This window comes from Rattus norvegicus, chromosome 15 (genome assembly GCF_021556685.1).
Source record: "Rattus norvegicus strain SHRSP/BbbUtx chromosome 15, alternate assembly SHRSP_T2T, whole genome shotgun sequence".
In the NCBI taxonomy this organism is placed as follows: Eukaryota; Metazoa; Chordata; class Mammalia; order Rodentia; family Muridae; genus Rattus; species Rattus norvegicus.
Genome location: NC_141548.1, coordinates 14096589 through 14102791, shown reverse-complemented (window position 1 = coordinate 14102791; position 6203 = coordinate 14096589). Strand labels below are relative to the sequence as shown.

The 6203-nt window shown below is 42.8% G+C and overlaps 1 pseudogene; it reads right to left on the bottom strand.

Moving 5' to 3' along the window:
* Nucleotides 1-4776: 4776 nt before the first annotated feature.
* On the bottom strand, nt 4777-5800 carry Apool-ps1 (apolipoprotein O-like, pseudogene 1; annotated as a pseudogene).
* Nucleotides 5801-6203: the final 403 nt, after the last annotated feature.

The window sequence follows — 6203 nt, the reverse complement described above, 5'->3', positions numbered from 1 at the left end:
AAAGAAAAGAAGAAGAAGAAGAAGAAGAAGAAGAAGAAGAAGAAGAAGAAGAAGAAGAAGAAGAAGAAGAAGAAGAAGAAGAAGAAGAAGAAGCTGTTCCTGTCTGCAGGGTTGTAGGCCTAAGTTTGACCTACTACAGGGCTCTGTAGAACCCGGGGAGTTTGACCGTTCTTCCATACTGCCACTGGGGTGGGTGCTGGGCTGTAGGGAAGCACCCAGGCACTGACGCAGAGATGGGGAAGTGTAGTCTGAGAAATGGGAAAGCCAGAACTGGTTTGGGGTTCCCCAGGCCTGCAACAAGACTGGGACAATGGGGTTCTCAGACTCTTGGACATCCAGGGACTATTGGAAGTCCCAGAAGAGCAGAGAAAGGAGTCCATGGCCCACTGGCTGGGGACAGCATCTAGCCTGGGACCAGGAGGGAAAGCGGAGCTCTGGTTTTTCCCATCCTGGAGTGATTGTCCTTAGCTTGGTGGATGCAGGCTTAGTGGCAGTTGTGGCTGGGAGATCAAAGAGGCCTTCCACAGGAGATTAGGCTGCAACTCTGTAGGTGAAGGCCTTCTTCATGGCTCCCCCCATGTCTGATCTTGATGAAAAGAGTCAGTCCATGGTTCTGAGGTGTTTATTGCCATGACAGAAAATGGATGCAAAACCATACCCCACTTCTCAGGGTGGGCCTGAGATTAAATATCTTTTGCAGGGAGGAGTGTCTGGGCAGGAAAGCTTATTGGCTAAGCCCACCAGGCCTCTAGGTACCTCATTAGCATGGAGAACTCTTGTTTTGAGCCTACATGATCATAGGACATGTTTCTTCTATGTGAGAAGCATGGCATGTGTTCCAAGTCAAGAGTCTGGCAGGGAGCTACGAGTCACCTAAGCCTCAGGTGTGTGCCCACTGAATCTCCCGGTCTCACCTGCTCTACCTTAACCAAACTTCCTGGCATGGTTTTGTGTCCCACACCTGTCCTCATACCATTTATCGTCAGAGCTAGCTCAATAGCCACAGACACATCAGCCCCTATCATGGAGATAAGTGTTTTCTAAAGCTAACAAGACAGGTTGATCAAGACCTAGAGGTATTAAAAGTTTCAACTTCTGAATTGAAATAACAGACTCCCTTACCGAAATGGTCCTATAAAACTGGAAAGATTTAGATTGACTTTTCATGAGATAAGGGGGACTTATGTGTGGCTTTGGTTGTTTTTTATGGTAATTATTCAACAGTAATTAGAGAAGATCATGATTGGGGGAAACCTCAAAAACGACAGAGACAAAGACATAAATAAGATAATTGCTACCGGCCCAGTCTCTGTTCACTTAGTCTCTTAGTCATCCTGGCTAATTACTCTGCTATCAGCCCTGACTGGACCTTTACTTCTCATTCTGAGTCGATTAACGGCAGGGCCCTGCACCTCAAACCACATGGCCAATTACGGATCAGCTCAGTAAAAGTAATTGTCCTTAGAACCAACTGCAACTCTTGAAAGCAGGAGGAGTACACAGTTTGACCCACTCACAAAGACCAGTGGGGCATGTTATAGGCTCCCAGACCTTAGCACAACTGACTCCATGATGGGAGAGCCATTCAGGCTGTAAAACTCAGCAGGGAGACAGCACCACCACCAAAATGGAAACAAAGACTTAGTCTATCAAAGTCCACATCTCTGGGAAAGTTTCTAAATGTACTAACCTTGCTCTTTGGTGTCTGTTTTGCTTCTGGCTAGCTGTTGGTGCTCACTGAAGTATGTCAACCCATGTTTTTTGGGTTTTCTGTTGTTGTTGCTTGTTTGTTGGTTGGTTGCTTAAAAGTTCACCCTGAGAAAGACTGGGGCCTACCCTGGCATCCCAAACATCCAGTAAAGTTAGTTGCCAGCTCGCTAAGAGAGACCTTCTATTGGTAAAAAAATCCATGTCTAAGTAGTTTTCTCTGATGGAGATACCCTGCAACAGATAACATAAAAAAAATCATATGAAATAACCTTAATATAAAACTGTTAAATGTAGGGAGTCGTATTGGATTTGGGCCTGGCCGCTTTGTGACTATGGCTCAAAGTGGCTACGTGACCCTTGGCTGCATGGCCACAGATGTTCAACCTTGAAATGACTACCATAAAGCCTTGAGATTGTTGGACAAAAGCCTCTCCCGTGAATTTACGGCACAGAAAGATAACTTTCACAGGATGTTTCAGTCTGAGCAAACACCAGACATCTCTGGTGTCTCCATCGCATGACCTCTTCACCTTCTGCTATCGCTGCTGGAATGCCCTCCTCCCTCCATCCTTTGTGTTTCACAAAGGACGCTCCCCCTACCTGAAAGCCTTAAAAGCTGTAATAGGTGTAATGTTCATCCCAATAGACGAGACCTTGACAACAGAACTTTTGCTTGGTCTCTTTCTTCTCTTCACCCCCATTGATACACAGGTAGAAGGCCTCTTCGGGACCCTGAATAACTGGACCCGCTGGACGGGTCAGTTAAATGTGAGGACAGATTAATGCTGGACTACATTGTTAAGTGTCTTCTTTCACTGTGTAGATTATAGGAGATATGATTTTAAAAACAACTATATTCAAAACCTTGGTCGTGAGAAACCTTTTATGTATAATTATGTGTATCTTGTTCATGCATACATGACTGTACAGGTCCAGGTAAAATTTTAACTCGTCGATCCTTGTGGCAATTCTCTTTCTGCACCATGGTCCCCATTATTTGAGGATATAAACTCGGTTTAAGAGATGATTACTCCTAATCCAAGATGAAATTTTTCCTACTGAATAAATAGCCTCCTTTGAGATCCTGAGCTCTTTATTCCAAGTCCTGAGAAAGTAATTTTGCTCTGTGCTTTTAGATGTGCTTTATATAAATATAAGCATTTTAAAGTTTTCTTAAACCACGACTGCCTCTTTGAAAACATATTCACACGTAGACAAACAGGCTTCTCAAGGTCTAAGGCAAGCCTGTGTTAGTTGCAACTCTAAACGTTTTTTAATGATTATTTACCTGCCTCAAGGTTTGCAATATGTTAAAAGAGAAGTTTTTAAAGGTACTATATTGTTATCTAATCTCTTCTCTAACATATTGTAGGAGGAACAGAAAGGCCCTGCTGCCAGGAAGATGGCCACTTCCACATAAACATCAGAAAACAGCGAGTGGGGCGACGCAGCTGTGGGAACTTCTGCATGGGCGCCAAAATGAAGTCTGCCTGAGAGCCTAGAGATTGGTGACACAGACAATGACAGCCAATCAGAAACTGCCACTTGGAAGACAGGCTTTCTTGGGACCAATAGGACACGGGTGGAGGGTATAAAGGGCTCTCCCTGAGACTCAATAAAGGAGCTTTCTGCCTCATTATCACCTGCTCCTGGAGCCTGAGCCATTGATTCTGCACCTTCTCACCCACTGCTTTCAAGGGGGTCACCGAGCAGGATGGAAGCCTGAGGCAAAATGTGTCTTTTCCATTTATTTTTCCAAAATAAATCTGGTGATATTCCAATATAATAAAACAGATCAAATCAGACTCACAGACAAGAGCCGTGGTACTTTATCTAGTAAAGATCAGCCATTCCCAGAGTTCCATCTGGTCACTCTACATAAGTTGTAACTGTGAGATCAAAGTAGACAAAAGAAACTAAAATTAAAAGATCACGGATTATTATAAATACTCGACATGCAAATGAGAGTTCATAAGTACGGATAAATGTAAACATAGGGGGAAATGTATCATTAATATAACTTTTCTTTCTTTTTTGCCATAAAATATGGATATTTTATTCCAGCTCTAAAAAAAAGTCAAGTAAAAAACATATTGTTCTAGCCCCTGAAAGACCCCCAGAGTGGGGAGACCCTCACTCAAGTCTCAGAATGACACAACCCCCCAAGAACTCACACAAGACTGACCTTGCTGTAATCACATGGGGTTTATCGATAGGAACCAGTGCACTGGGGTCAAGACTCGTATCTCACACAGGGACAGTGGAGTTCGACCCAGAGAGGCTGGGAAAAGAGGTATTTAAAGGAAGAAACCACAACCCAAGGGGGCAGGGATGGCGTTATTGGAAAGTGTGGAGAATACCAGTGAAAAATAACAAGGAGAATCTTCCTGTTTCTCAAGATTGTTTAACTTTATGGTCTGTTAGTTCCTGAGAGAAGCTTCTTGCTTCTCAAGATTGTTCTCTAAGATTTTAATCTGACTTCATGGTCAGCTAGTTCCTGGGAGAAAGCTGTTGAACCGACCGATGTAATTACCTTTTCTATAGCCCTAGGAGAGGCTTCCTGGAACATACAGTTCTGGGGCCTAACCTGTTTCTTTCTTCTGCTCTAAACTTTGTGTAGTGGGGGCAACCTTAAAACTTTTACCTTTCACCCCCATTCTAAGTTAACTGGCAATAATTGGGAAAACTGAAGCAGATACATACATACAAACATACATACATACATACATACATACATTTATATATGCATGTTTTTAGAATTCAGTCTTACTGACATTTATATCTTCACTTCATTTTGCTTTCTAGTAAATTCTATTACAAGTCATAAAATGTACTCCTAGTATTTCTACTACTTCAGTTCCCTCACTGATCACTTAATATTATTTGTGTCGTATTCATTAATTTACGTTTTTACCACTTGCCTCATGTTTACCAAACTGTTTATCTGAAAATGGCATGGAAAAATTTCAAGTCACAGTCTGTCAGTTACCCGTTCATTATGTGATTTTTTTTTCCACCATTGTTTGCAACGTGGTGCATCTTGCAGTTCTCTATGTAGCTTCAAGTTCAGCTTCTGGTGCTGTACACATCTTTATCGTCTAGATGAGACTGCCCATGGTCCATGAGCTTGGGGTCAGGTATACACTGTGTATTACCTGAGGTGGGTTCTGAGGTGGGTTCTTTGTTGCAGAGGCAAGTTCTTTTGGCAAAGACACCGAATGCTTCAGGTCAGGCGTTTTGGCATGGATTTCATCTGGCCCTTCCTTCCTTGGTTTCTTCCTTTGGTTCAGGGAGTAACTCTTTTTCACTGCTTTGTGTCCACATCGACTTAATGGCTTGAAAAACTTGCTGGCTTGTAGCATATGCCCTTTTCCCCAGTTATCTTTGCAGTTATTACTGACTGAGCAGGGTAGCAAACAGTTGCTCTCAATGTGGCCAGTCCTAGTGGATAAGCAATCTTCTTCTTTTTTTTTTTTTAAGATTTATTCATTTATTATACATAAGTATACTTTAGCTGTCTTCAGACACACCAGAAGAGGGCATCAGATCCCATTACAGATGGTTGTGAGCCACCATGTGGTTCCTGGGAATTGAACTCAGGACCTCTGGAAGAGCAGTCGGGTGCTCTTAACCGCTGAGCCATCTCTCCAGCCCGATGAGCAATCTTCTTAAACCTGGAACCTTTTCTCTCTGAAACCAAACCTGCCAGTCCTGAAGCTGTAATCACTCCCATTTGGGGAAGAAAATCTTGAGGAGGATTCTTCAGATAGACGCATGCATCTTTTCCAAATTGTACTGTATCCACGACCCCGTTTTTCATAAAGAGATAAACGCCCTTGCACCAACCAGTTTAATAAGCAGTTGTAGTAATGGATGGGAGTAAATCCCCTTTGTAAATAAATAACCAGGCTGTTCTTCAACATATTTAGAATGGAGAGGTGGCACGGTATATATGGGGAGCTGTTCTGGTCTCACTAGCTGCTTTTTGGGTTCCTCTTCTTTGGCTAGTTCCCCTTTAAATATCTGATATATCTGCATATATCAGACCTGCAGGCATGGTTGTCAACTTTCCCACCCTAAAGGCCGCCATACCTATGACCCTCTCGGTTCAAGTTTTCCAACGGGGCATAACTTTTCTTACTATAAAGAAAATGCATACTTTCTTCATCTGTTAACCTTAACCCATTGGGCCAAACTCCCTTAATTATTTTATTTAAGTATACTATTGTGTGTCACACGCAAATGCTACATCAGATATAAAGAAACGAGTCAGCTCCAGATCGTGATGGCTTAGAGTTTCATAAGATCCTGCTTCAGTGGCTTTACCTCTCTCCTGAAGACTGTTGCCGTACCTACGACTCAGCCCCATCTACATCAGATCCCTGGAATGATCCTCCCTGACTATGCATGACACTAGACTATCATATTTAATAAATAATATGTGGTACCCTACTCACACAAAATGTGAGCAAGAACTCCCGTGACAAGCTGTA